Source organism: Lissotriton helveticus, chromosome 11 (assembly GCF_964261635.1).
Source record: "Lissotriton helveticus chromosome 11, aLisHel1.1, whole genome shotgun sequence".
NCBI lineage: Eukaryota > Metazoa > Chordata > Amphibia > Caudata > Salamandridae > Lissotriton > Lissotriton helveticus.
In genome coordinates, this window is record NC_136072.1 from 945,247,766 (window position 1) to 945,261,273 (window position 13,508).

Sequence of the window (13,508 nt, forward strand, 5' to 3'; positions counted from 1 at the left end):
ACAAATGTACAATAATGTTCTCACTGCTTCCAATTGACTTCCGCGGATGCCAAGTTAAGGGCTGACAAAATGTTCTTTTTCGACCTTGGCCACGTCCGACAGAATGATGATAGCATGTCAGTTTTTGCTTTGTGGATGCAGCTTTTGACGAACACTTTATTTCAGAATGGGCGTCTCGTGACTTTTGCAGAAGTAAATTTCAGCTTTTTGCAACTCGAGCAAACTAGGCCCAAAAGCAGACAACTTATGCTTTCTAGTATAAAACAAACACAAGAAAAGTATTAATGTAAGAAATAATGTAGATTCTGTATCCACCCCAGGATTTACTAATTAATTAACCCACCCGATTAATCAAATGTTACCTAGCAAATGCAAACAAATAAAGCAGCGTTTATATCTACCAGTCTTCATTAATCCATGAGACTTATGTGCACCTAGAATAGTAGAAATGACATCACACAGACAAGGAAAAGCAAAACAAGCACATGCTTCTTTTAAGTTTGCAGCAGTTAGTAGTGACAAAAACGAAAACAATAAATTATTTTATTATTTTGCACGAACAAAAAGATGCAACAATTATGCACGTTTATGAGCACACATGTTAGTCCCCCCATGTGTAAAGTTTAATCTAAGTTGTATTAGCACGACATATCACAAATCATTAATATTATTATTCATGTTATGGAAATGTGACTTCACGAGTTTAAACAAAATTTTGTTTTCTATCTCGCTCCATCAACTCCCTCATCTGGTGATTAACAAATCACCACACCAGCACCCAAAATTTTGGTAATTTAAACTTCCGAGAAATCGATTCAAATTCATTTATATCAGTAATCCTAAAAGTCTGTTTCTGCATAATCTTTGGAATTAGCATAACGCTCTCTATGTAACTCCTGTAATTCGATCTCCCTTTCTTCTTCTTTTCTAAGTTTATAGATTCTTCTCTTCTCTTTCAACTGCTTCTTTCTTTTATGTAACAAACAACCTATTTTGGTTAAAATAAAAATGAATACTATTATAATCAAAGGTGCCAAAATCTTGCCAAGAATTGAACTTCCAATATCGTGAAACCAGTTTTTAATTGCTTGGAACCTTTTTGAAAGTTTCCCTGTAAAATCATCTTCTTCTAAAGGAATTATTTCTGAATGCATTTGTGTAATATTCTTGATGTACATTTCAATATTCTTACTTTCGTCAGGTATATATGTGCAACAATGTTGTACATGTAAAATGCCACAGACTCCTCCCTCCTTTGCTAGGAGTATGTCTAAAGCAAGGCGATCTTGAATTACCATGGATCTAATTGCAATAACTTCAACATTCACTAATTGGAACCCATCAGCTGTGTCAGTTGATAATCTATCAACTATAGTGGACAATTTCCTGATTCTCCCTGCATTTAAGGTTATACCAACAAAAGGTATTACTGCTTGAAAAATATCTCCCAGAACTTCAGTAAAAGTTTCTCTTTTAACTCTATTTACATAATTATGAATTTTAAACAATCCTTCTGAATCTCTGTCAACATGAAACACTTTAGGAAAAACAATTCCCACATAACAAGTTCCATACCAGTGGTCTGGAAGGTTGTAGTAGGCTTTGTCACCACAAACAAAATAAATCCCAGGAAAGATTGGATCCTTTCCACCTTTGAATCCCCAACCTCCCAAAATCTGATAAGTATCTTCACAGTTACTTGCACCTACAAAGTAATTATCAAAAAGTGTGTTATCTCTCCTAATGCAAAGCTTTCCACTAACTGGTTTGTCTATGTGAATTGCAATATTTTCAAGCATTTTGCCATTTAACTTTTCATCCTCTTTCTGCCAGAATCTAGACTTAGTCTGCTTGACTAATTCATTCCTCTTATAAATTGCTCTTCTCTCCTCAACCATATTCAAAAATTTCTTTCCTTCAGCACTTAATTTGCAAGTTAGATTATTTTTATAAGCATACTCATAAGTGAGTTCGTTAGTAACTAAGAAAAATTCTCTCATTTGCTTTGCTTTCTTATGCTTATTTAAAGCATTTTCGATCTTAATATTTGCAAAAATCTCGTCAAAATCTGAATAGTAATATTCTAAGCGTCCAGTTTGGTAAAATAAGCTAGTTAACACACTACATGTTACACCATAAGTGAGAGGAAGCATATTATATGTTACTCCCTCAGAAACAGAAGCAGGTAACTTAACGCAGACGTAGCAGTCTTTTGCATCCATTACCTTAACATATTCACTCAATAGCTTTGTGAATGTATTACTTGAAAAATCACTAATTGATTTATCTTGATGAATGTTAGGCTGATGATCAATAACTTTTGCAGACGCACTATTTTTAGTTTGGCTAACCAAAGCTTTGCTTGTTATGTTAACTTTGTGTAATTCTCTGTTCATCTCCAAAGGGATAATCACAGCTAAAACTAACCAGAGCAGAATTAAAATGAGCAGACACACCAGAGTCATCTTACAGCATCTCTTAAAAACAGAACACCTTGAAGTGCTCTCCTTAACATAAGGCATTTTTGGTTAGTTTAGCCTCAAAATAAAACAAAATAAAACAAAATTTTTAAAATCTAAATTTATATTTACACCCCCCTTTTAAAATATTGTTTTTTTTTTTTTTTAAACCCTAAACAAGATTTCTTCGACCTTATGTCATACATAAGTTTCCTTCAACTAAACAGTTTTTCTTCGACCTTGTGTCAACTAACAAATTTTCTTCAGCCTTTTGCCAATTTAATATTTCTGTACTTCAATCATTGTCACAAATTTCTTGGATTTCGTCTTCTTCTTCACTACTACCATATATGTCAATAACAGGTGGAATTACTAAATAAGTCCACTCAGGAGACTTGTATTTTTGGTTTGGTCTTACTATTCTTTTTCCTTTTCTCGACACCACTTCAATTTTCCTTCCAACTCCAACTTCTTTTCCAGGACTCTTTTGACTACTTATTTCTTCAACTTGTTCTTTTGGTTTCTTGATCAATCTGACTCTCAATCTTCCACCAGGCCAGTAGTCTGCTTTTCTCACGTACTTCTTCCTTGGTTCAGAATTATTTGATTCTGACTTCCAAGTCCTTTTCTTTCTGTTTTCACTTTCACCATCCACGTCACTTTCTTCAGTTTCGTAGTCTGAAATTTCAATTGACTCAGGAACTTCTCTATTCGGCAATTTCACTCCTTCAGGAACTTCACTTTGTTTTCCATCACTGGTACTCGGTAATTCGTCTTCCTCCTCTTCTTCAATTACCCCCAACTTCCCAGATTTCGGATTTCTGTTCCTTACTCCAGAGCTTGTTCTCTGCCTTTCGATACTCTCCTGGTCTGAAACTTCTTTTTGTTCTGCTTCTTTGTCTTCGATAGATACAACCGAATCTTCAGTTATCTTTCCTTTTAACAGATTCTCTTCACCTTCAGAATCTATTTCAATAATTTCCAAGTCTTTTCTTGTCAAATTTCCATTCACTGGCACAGTTTCCAGATGTCGACTTTCTTGTCGATCTTCAGAATCTGGATTTATTTCACCTTCTGTTTCGCCTTCTGCTTCAGAATCAGAATCATCTGTGGTATCACTTTCAACATCAGAACTCTCAGGAGTTGGTACTGGAATAGTATGACTAGGATGAATCCAGCGTTTCAATCCTCTGCACTTTACAGCATTAGTAGTGATCAAAATTATTTGCCTAGGCTTCTGCCATCTAGGAGCTAGACAATTCCTTCTCCGGTGTACTTTTGTTCTGACCCAATCGCCAGGTCTCAGATCATGTGTCAAAACCTTTTCATTTGATTGTGCTTCAGTTCCCACCTGATTAGACACAGAAGTTACCATATCAGATAACCTTTTACAGTAATCCAAAATAGCACTGTCATTTATGCTCAACAGTTTACCTACAGGTACAAAAGCTTGTCTCATAACTCTTCCCATTAAAATTTCATGAGGACTTAAACCTGTCTTTTTATCTGGTGTACTTCTTAATGACATCAAAACAAGTGGAAGAGCATCAGTCCACTTTACACCTGTTTCAAGACACATTTTTCCAATTCTGTTTTTAATTGTTCCATTAATTTGTTCAACCACCCCAGATGCCTCTGGTCTGTATGCACAGTGTATTTTCTGCTCAATGCTCAAAGCTTCGCAAATTAACTTCATCAGTTTGTTATCAAAATGGCTTCCTCCATCACTCTCAATAGTGACTGGAAAACCGTACCTTGGGATGATTTCTCTGAGCATCAGTTTTGCTACTGTAATTGAATCACAATGTCGTGTAGGGAAAGCCTCTACCCATCTTGAAAATAAGCAAACAATTACAAGCACATATTTCAAACAATTGTGTAAGGGCATTTCGATGAAATCCATTTGTAACCTGGTAAAGGGACCACCCTCTCGACCAATTATTCCTGTCCCCACCACTGATTTTCTGTTTGGATTCATTTGTTGGCATGACAAACACATTTGACAAAAAGATTCTGCAATAGTTCTGAACTTAGTATTGAACCATGTTTCTCTGAAAAGTCTAACCATAGAATCTCTTCCCAGATGTGCTGGACCATGATATAATCTAGCCATGTCAGCAATCAAGCAATTTGGTAAGACTACTCTGCCATCTTTGTAAACCCACACTCCATCTTCTTCACGTGGTCTACAATCTGATCTTAACCACAAGTCTTTTTCTTCATCATCTGCTTCATTTTGTAAATCTCTAATCTCATGCCATGTTTCTACAACTGTTGTTAGCATTAATGAATTTGAATCAGTTTCTTTACTCCTTTCCCGATTGTATGAATAATTTTTCCTTGCGCAGTATTTAGCCGTTTCATCTGCGAAGGCATTGCCCTTGGAAATATAATCAACTCCTTTAGTGTGCGCTGCACACTTAACAATGGCGATTTCTTTCGGCAATTGTATTGCTTCAATTAATCTCCTAATGAAAACTGCATTTTTAATTGGTGATCCTGCTGATGTCATGTATCCTCTCTGTGACCAGAGTTGTCCATAATCATGCACAACTCCATACCCATACTGACTATCAGTAATGATGGTAACTCTTATATCCTTTGATATTTCACATGCACGAATCAAAGCAATTAATTCAGCCACTTGTGCTGAACGAACTCCTTCAAGACATGATGCTTCTTCGACATCTTTGACTGTACAAACTGAATATGAAGCTTTCAAGACACCTCCTTCGGATCTTAAGCATGAGCCATCTACAAAGTAGACAAAATCCGATTCAGATAAAGGTCTGTCTTTGATGTCTTTTCTTGGTTTAGTGCAGAATTCCATGACATCTAAACATTCATGTTCTGTTTCAATGTCATCAACAATTTCAGAATCAGGCAGTAATGTAGAAGGATTCAGATTCAAGCATCTTGAAATTGAAACATTATCTGCTCCTAGTATGATTTTCTCATACTTTGTCAATCTGCTACTTGTTAAATGCTGAGTCTTACCTCTTGTCAGTAATATTTCCACTGAATGAGGCACAAAAACTTTCACAGGAAATCCCATAATGATCCCCTCACTTTGTTCGAGACTAATACTTGTAGCTGCAACTGCTTTTAAGCAACCTGGTAATGCTTTTGCAATTGGATCAAGAACTGCAGAGAAGTATGCAATAGGTTTCTTTAGATTTCCATGTCTCTGAATTAACACAGATAATGCACATCCTTCTCTCTCACTGCAATACAGTTCAAAATCTTTCTCATAATTTGGCATACCTAAAGCAGGAGCTTGGCATAAGCTCTTTTTCAGGTTCTCAAAAGAATCCATCTCAGCATCATTGAGAATAATTGGATCTTTTACATCTGACTTTGTCAATCTTTGTAGTGGTTTTGCAATTACTGAAAATCCACTTATCCATTGTCGACAGTAACCAACCATTCCCAAGAACATTCTGACCTGTCTCTGTGTTCTTGGAGGTAACATTGCTTGAATCATTTTTATTCTCTCTATTGTTACCTGTCTTTTTTCCTTTCGCAATTCTGTGACCAAGATATTTTACTTCTTGTTTGCAAAACTGTAGTTTTGCTGGGGACACTTTATGTCCTTCTTCTGCAAGGCGATTTAACAGAATTATTGTGTCTGTCACACAATTTTCTCTTGTCTTTGCAGCTATCAACAGATCATCAATATACTGCACTAACGTAGACCTACCAGGTAAGTCTAGGTCTTCTAATGATCTCTTTAACAGTTCATTAAAGATTGAAGGACTTTCTGTATAGCCCTGTGGGATTCTTGACCATCCGAGGGTCTTACCTTGGAATCTGAAAGCAAAGATTTCATAACTGTCTGGATGTAAGGGAACAGTAAAAAATGCATTGCAAAGATCAATGACTGTATACCATTCAGCATCATGTGGAATCTGGTATAGAATTACTGCTGGATTTGGAACCACAGGACAACATGGAACGACAATTTGATTAACCTTTCTCAAATCTTGTACGATTCTAAATGTTCCATTTGACTTTTTAACTCCCATAATTGGTGAATTACAAGGACTACTCTCCATTTCTTTTAATACACCTTGTTTGTTTAATTTTTCAATTATAGGTGTAATACCTTCAATTGTTTCTGCTTTCATTTTATACTGTGGAATGTTAGGAAATTCTATTCCCTGTTTTAATGTAATTTTTACTGGATCTACGTTTTTCATCAGACCCATCTCATTCCCAGTAAAATCCCATATATCAGATTTCACTGTTTCCTTGAGCTCTTCAGGCAAATCCTTTTCTTCAAATGCAGGAAACAATTCTGTTTCTTCTGCTTCCATCATCATCATTGTCATTCTGTATAAACCATCTTCCTCCATTGTTTGTAACTCAACTCCATCAGGAGAACAATATATTCTGCAATTCATTTTACATAGGATGTCTCTGCCTAATAGATTCACTGGACTACTATTACAAACCACAAATCTGTGTTTGTCTCTGTAATTTCCAATTTCAACTGGAACTGGATCAGTTAAGTCAGTTTTAATTTGCTGATTACTTACTCCGACAACTTGGATGGTATCCCCAGAGAGAGGTAAGTTTTCAATTTCCACTGATCTAACGGTAGAACGGGTAGCACCAGTGTCCACTAGAAAAGTGATGTCTACATCATTAACTTTCCCGTTTACAAAAGGACCAGACTGGTCAACCTCAAGAGTGGCTCCAACAACACACTCTTCCTCCTCTCTCGGGCACCGTCAGCAATAATCATCAGAATCGCTGTCTTGACTTTCTGCTAATAAAAACTGTTGTGAAGCATTTTGCATTTGAACTCTTTGCTGCTTTTGCTGTTTTTGCGGTTTTATTACCTGTTCACTTCCCTGAAATCCCACGTTTGGATTATATTTTTGAACTCCCCCACAATTCGGAAAAGGTGGTTGTGGCAATTTATCCTGACGATTATTCACCTGTTGCTGTTGCTGTTGCTGCAACTGTCGCTGAATGTTTAATTCGTTTAACCCCTGTTGTATCTGTAGCTGTCGCTGCAGGTCAACACCATTCTGCATCTGTGGATTCAATAAGGGATTCTTTAAGTTTTTTGGAGGATGAGGACACTCGTCTCTCCAATGTCCAATTTCGCCACAATTAAAACAAGGTAATCTTTGTTTCAACTCCTCAATCTTTGGGCTAAATTTCTTTGGGAAATTATTATTTTTAAACTTTCCCTGTATCTGGTTTGTATTTCCAGTTTGAACGAAATTAGTGTTCTTATTACCCATGCTGGCAATCTGTTGCTCAGCCACTTTTACCTGAGCCCACATGGCTTTCTCCTTGAGCTTCTTCTGTTTTACTTCTATTTCATCACTACAGTACTTAGCCTTTCTTAGAATATCATCTACAGAAAGTGATTGCCATCCTACAATGCTATTTCTGATCATTTCTCCAATTTCAGGTTTTAGTCCATAAACAAATCTATAGACAAAATGGCTCATATCCTTTTCATCTAGTTTTTCATAACCACTATATTGTTTAAAGATTAACAGTAGTCTTTCATAAAAAGAATGAACTGATTCTTTTGTTTCCTGTTCTGTCCTTTCTATTTTAACCCAATCGACTTCTTTGGGTGGAATTTTGTTTTTCATCCAAACAATCACCTTTTCATAAAAATCCATTACAAGTGGATTTGGAGCACCTGTTTCTTTGATTCGCTCAGGTTCTGTTTTTGGCCAACTAATCGATATTTTGCATTCTGTCCAAAGATCTGATGGAACGACAATGTCAAAAAATCCATCTAAATCAATCCACAGAACTTTTGACACTTTGATAAATCTATCTACTTGTCTGTACCATTCCACTGGTTTTTCCCTCAATTTTGGAAAGTCATTCGTAAACAACAGAATGTCCTGTCTCGACCAAGGGACATGAACATATCCTCCACCTGCAATTTCTCTCATTGGAAATTGTTTTGACAATTTTTCCAATCTTTCATCTTCCTTCTTTTTCGTCCATTTTACTCTCCACTTATTCAGTTCTCCTAGCTTTTTGATATAAACAATCAAATCTTTTATATGTACTATTCTTCCCATTGAGTTCAAACTCTCAATGTCACTTTCTGAAAAGTCTAATCTGTAATGTTTCGCAAAATTCTTTTGTTTGCTCACATCGATTTCAAGTTCCGCTGCTAGATCCTCTAGTTGATCATATTTATTTTTTGTTTTCCACTGAATGCTTTTGCAAATGAACAGTAGTTCATCATCTCGATAGTAATTTAAACTATCTGGACCGATTGTTCCGATTATTAATTCTTCGATATTCGCTTTTAATTTGGCCACATCAAGTTTTGGTGTGGTTACCCTGACTTCAGGACTCCCTACATCTGATATAGCACCCATTGGTGTTTTTGGAGATAAATCCTCATTAAAGGTTAAATCAGGCATTTTCGATCTAGAAGAGTTTATTTCAGATAAGTCTGAATAAAATTTTTCAGCAACCTTTTGAATTTCTGCATTTAAAGGAATAGTTAATCCTGTCTTGTTTGTTTCTTTTTGGTCAAATACAGGCTGAACAGGACCAATCGTTACTGGAACTGTCACAGCTTCCATGCCTTTTGTCATTCTTTTTATTAATTCTTCTTTAGATCTTAAATATTCATTAAAATCGACATCTTCAACATTTCTTGCCTCTCTTGTATAATCTTTTGGAGCTTCTCTTGCTCTTGGAGCCATTGTGAAATGTCTACCTTCATTTCGAGCATTATCAAATTCTGGTCTTCTAGGAGTTTCAATGATTTCACAATTATTTGGATAAAGTTTAGGAGCTTCATTAATTGGAGGTGCACTCGGTGAAGTTTCAGTAGAAACCACCGGAGTAGACCATGATCTAGGAGGTCTCAAAGGCTGATTCTTTCTAGCTGTAGTATATATTTCTTCCATAACTGCATCCTCAGATTCACTTTCCATAGATTTCCCTGTAGGAGTACCCATTACCATTTCTTGAATTAAATACAATCCTTCACTCATGTTTCCCTGTCTCCACATTCGCAATCTATCTTCATGAGTTTCTCTTCTCCAAGGTGGATTTTTAGAAGGTCTTTTAATTCCACTAGCTTCTCTTTGTAACTGATACATCTCATCTTCCCACTCAACTAAAGCTTCAAATTGAGTTGGTCTCGGTTTTGGAATAAGAGCATTCATTTTCTCTCGTAAATTTCTCAAAACTTTTACGTTAAATGAACCATCATCAGGCCAAGTTAAAACACCGTCGTTCTTAGTATAGCGTTTCCAACTATCAAACCATAAGACAGTATGATATCCATATTCACCTTCCATGTACGCTGCAGGTGTTTTATACTTATGAAGTAGTTTACCACCTCGCGTTTCAATTTTCTTGTCAGGTGAAAATAAGTTTTTAAACTTCTGAAATAATGTTGGCTTTTTCTCAACATGTTTAAAATGATAGCTCATTTTTTAAGAGTTAAATCTAATTCACAAAATCGTTCGTAAAATATTTCCGGGATGTTCCGCAAAACAACCAATCCGTGCGCGAAACACACCGACAAGCCAATGACAGTTGAGCTACCTCACTTTTCTGCTCAACCAATAAAAATGGAGTTTTTCTGAAGGACCAATCAGCTTACAGGTCGTCAGAGACTCAAGAGCCAATCAGAGTATAGTTTGTGACGTAGGTCACCCAATCCCAGCGCGGCTCTGTGACGTACACAGCAGCTGCGGTTTCTCGTTTCTCACTCCTGGCGCTTACCCCTCCTTCACAAAATCTTTTCACAGCGCCATTTTAAGAACACTTTTCAGTGTAAATTAATTCTTAACAATGACTATAAGGACATCATCTGTTCGTTTCACTAATTAGAATAGTTTACATACATTCAAGTATCCACACTTCGGAATAGACGGCGCTATTCACACTAAGGATAATGTTCAATTGTCAGTAGAGTAACCCTTACCCCACCCTTCTAGCACGTATAATTATGAACTCGCTTTCCTCTGAACGCACCGCGAAGTGACAGTTCTAAGAGTTCCACTTGAACATAAAATACAAATCAAACTCGCACTTTCACACTGAAAATTCCCTAATTTCGAACACACATGAAATCCGTACAGGACTCTCACCTGTTTATAGAGATCATGCACCGTTAGCAAAATAACGACGTTATCCGTACAGGGCTCTCACCTGTTTATAGATATGAAACATGTACCCGTACAGGACTCTAACCTGTTTATAGATAATCATGCACCGACGCTACTTTACCCTTCACTCAAGCTCGGATATAACTAATACTCTTATCACAGTGAGTTTTATGGAAGGCGCTTTGTCCCTATTCTCATGCTGCTTTAATTTCTTAGAAAACCCTCACTATTCAAGATTCACACCTAGCCCTAAAACTGTGCTGCTCGGCGACAACACTATGGTACACGGCGATACCTCTTGTGATACTCGGCGATATCACTACAAACAGAACAGATGGCTTGCGTGACTAATTTCTCGCCACACAATCTATACCGGTATAGCTTACAGATAGCACGAAAAACGAACTCAACATGTGTTAAAACATCGATCCTATTTTCATACCATAACACTTTAGTAACCCTTAGCAACCAACATATTACCTTGGTTACCCTTAGCAACCATCAATTTCTGCTACCAGAGAATTGATCCAGCGGCCTATAGAAAATATATCATAAACAACGCTACCCAACTTCATAACCTATAAACAAAATTCTATACTAAATTATGGACCCATTTATAAACCTGACATATTTTGGGCCTACTGAATCAGATGGTCGGATTAAATCTATATACACCTAATTTACAAATTATATACAATATTAAACATTAGCGGAAAGAATATTGTCATTATAACAAATCCTAACTATTTAAACGACCACCATTGGCGACGTGATCTAGCTAATAGTAACCTACACTTCTGAATAATCAAGACCAGCTTGTTTGTCAAAAGTAAGATTTTATTTACTAAATTATGGTATTTCAATTGATAGTTTTATAAATGTTATTTATTAGCATTTTAGCAAGCATGATTGTAAAGAAACGTGAGAAAAATACAATTTAAGCAAGTGAATCAAAGTTAAAGTAAATATTAAAAGTTTAGCATTTCTAAAACCTAAGTCCCTAACTGAGCTAAATAGATAAAATTTAAAGTAAAGTTCTTTGAGGATTCTTACGTGCTCCACGCAATGTCCGACAGCACTTCACCCTCATCGGAAAGTCAGAAAGCAGCAGCCAGCCCATCCCTAGGGGCATGACTTTTTATACCTTTCTACACTAACTAAACTACGCAAAGGAAAGTTTTCAGAAATCTTCGACGTCCCATTGGCTGAGAGTGACAAGTGACATGTCACCCACATTTCAAATCTTCCATTAGGTCACTTTTCTTAAGGACCATTGTCCTCTCCGAATGCAACCAGGAGCTTCCTAGGTTTGCAACAAATGTACAATAATGTTCTCACTGCTTCCAATTGACTTCCGCGGATGCCAAGTTAAGGGCTGACAAAATGTTCTTTTTCGACCTTGGCCACGTCCGACAGAATGATGATAGCATGTCAGTTTTTGCTTTGTGGATGCAGCTTTTGACGAACACTTTATTTCAGAATGGGCGTCTCGTGACTTTTGCAGAAGTAAATTTCAGCTTTTTGCAACTCGAGCAAACTAGGCCCAAAAGCAGACAACTTATGCTTTCTAGTATAAAACAAACACAAGAAAAGTATTAATGTAAGAAATAATGTAGATTCTGTATCCACCCCAGGATTTACTAATTAATTAACCCACCCGATTAATCAAATGTTACCTAGCAAATGCAAACAAATAAAGCAGCGTTTATATCTACCAGTCTTCATTAATCCATGAGACTTATGTGCACCTAGAATAGTAGAAATGACATCACACAGACAAGGAAAAGCAAAACAAGCACATGCTTCTTTTAAGTTTGCAGCAGTTAGTAGTGACAAAAACGAAAACAATAAATTATTTTATTATTTTGCACGAACAAAAAGATGCAACAATTATGCACGTTTATGAGCACACATGTTAGTCCCCCCATGTGTAAAGTTTAATCTAAGTTGTATTAGCACGACATATCACAAATCATTAATATTATTATTCATGTTATGGAAATGTGACTTCACGAGTTTAAACAAAATTTTGTTTTCTATCTCGCTCCATCAATGTCACAGGGTAATCATTGGTAGGAGAGGGCTACACATAAGTATATTTACTTAAGTATAGCAACATATTAAGGTTATCATAAGAGTCATATCAAAAGAACACATTTTCTGGTTTAGTACTTAATTTACCTAGTTCGTTAATTTTAGGACTTGTAGTCTTGTTGTAGTTCAGTTTGATCATTTTTATTAACACACCAGAAAACAGTGATTAGTAAATAATGTGAGAAACTGAAAAGTTGTATCCACTGTAGGGATTAAAGTGATAAACATAGAGACTTTGTGGACGGTTGGCACTGAATTTAGGGGTGGGTGAGTCACACTGGGTGACAGAGAATGCACAGTGACTTTGCTCAGCATTAGGAAGAGGGCATGCAGGGCTTCGTGTAATTTAGGTGGGGCATGCAGTATTCAGGCTGGTTTCTCTCGGTATCTATGAGAGTATCCATGAGAGGCCTGCGTTGCCTATGGAGGATTTCACAATATTGAAATAGTCTTTGGTGGGAGCATAGCACTGGGGGGGTTGACAACATTTAGGAGCAGTTACGTCCCTCTTTCTCTCACATAATGTTTCCTCAATTAGTTCTCCCCCCTTTTCATTCACAGCCCTCCTCCACCCTTGTCAACATCCTGTACCTTTCTGCCTGTCTGCTTCCGGGGCTGATTTCGAATTTCAATCTGTCTCCAGAAGTGGGAGACAGTGACAGTGTGAAAAACGCAAATCCAGACACACTTCACCGCCTGCGCCGAGACACACAGACAGAGAGAACATCTACAGCACACACGTGCTGCTGCTTTACTGCTGCGGACGCGCTCTGGACAATAAAGTTTTCAGGGCCGTCATCGGTAGCGCTTTCGCACGCAACCTGATTGGCGGCCC

General features: G+C 36.9%; 1 protein-coding gene and 1 long non-coding RNA gene across 2 annotated transcripts in view; one reads left to right on the top strand and one right to left on the bottom strand.

The window, feature by feature from the left end:
• LOC144792336 (uncharacterized) overlaps positions 1 to 13,404 on the bottom strand; it is a 63,666-nt gene extending 50,262 nt beyond the window's left edge. Inside the window, exon 1 of the long non-coding RNA XR_013602538.1 lies at positions 13,265 to 13,404. This is a non-coding gene — a long non-coding RNA (uncharacterized LOC144792336). The remainder of the gene's footprint in view (positions 1 to 13,264) is intronic.
• The window catches only part of PITPNB (phosphatidylinositol transfer protein beta), a 463,503-nt gene that overhangs the window by 41,991 nt on the left and 408,004 nt on the right, over positions 1 to 13,508 (top strand). The gene's annotated exons all lie outside the window — the stretch shown is intronic.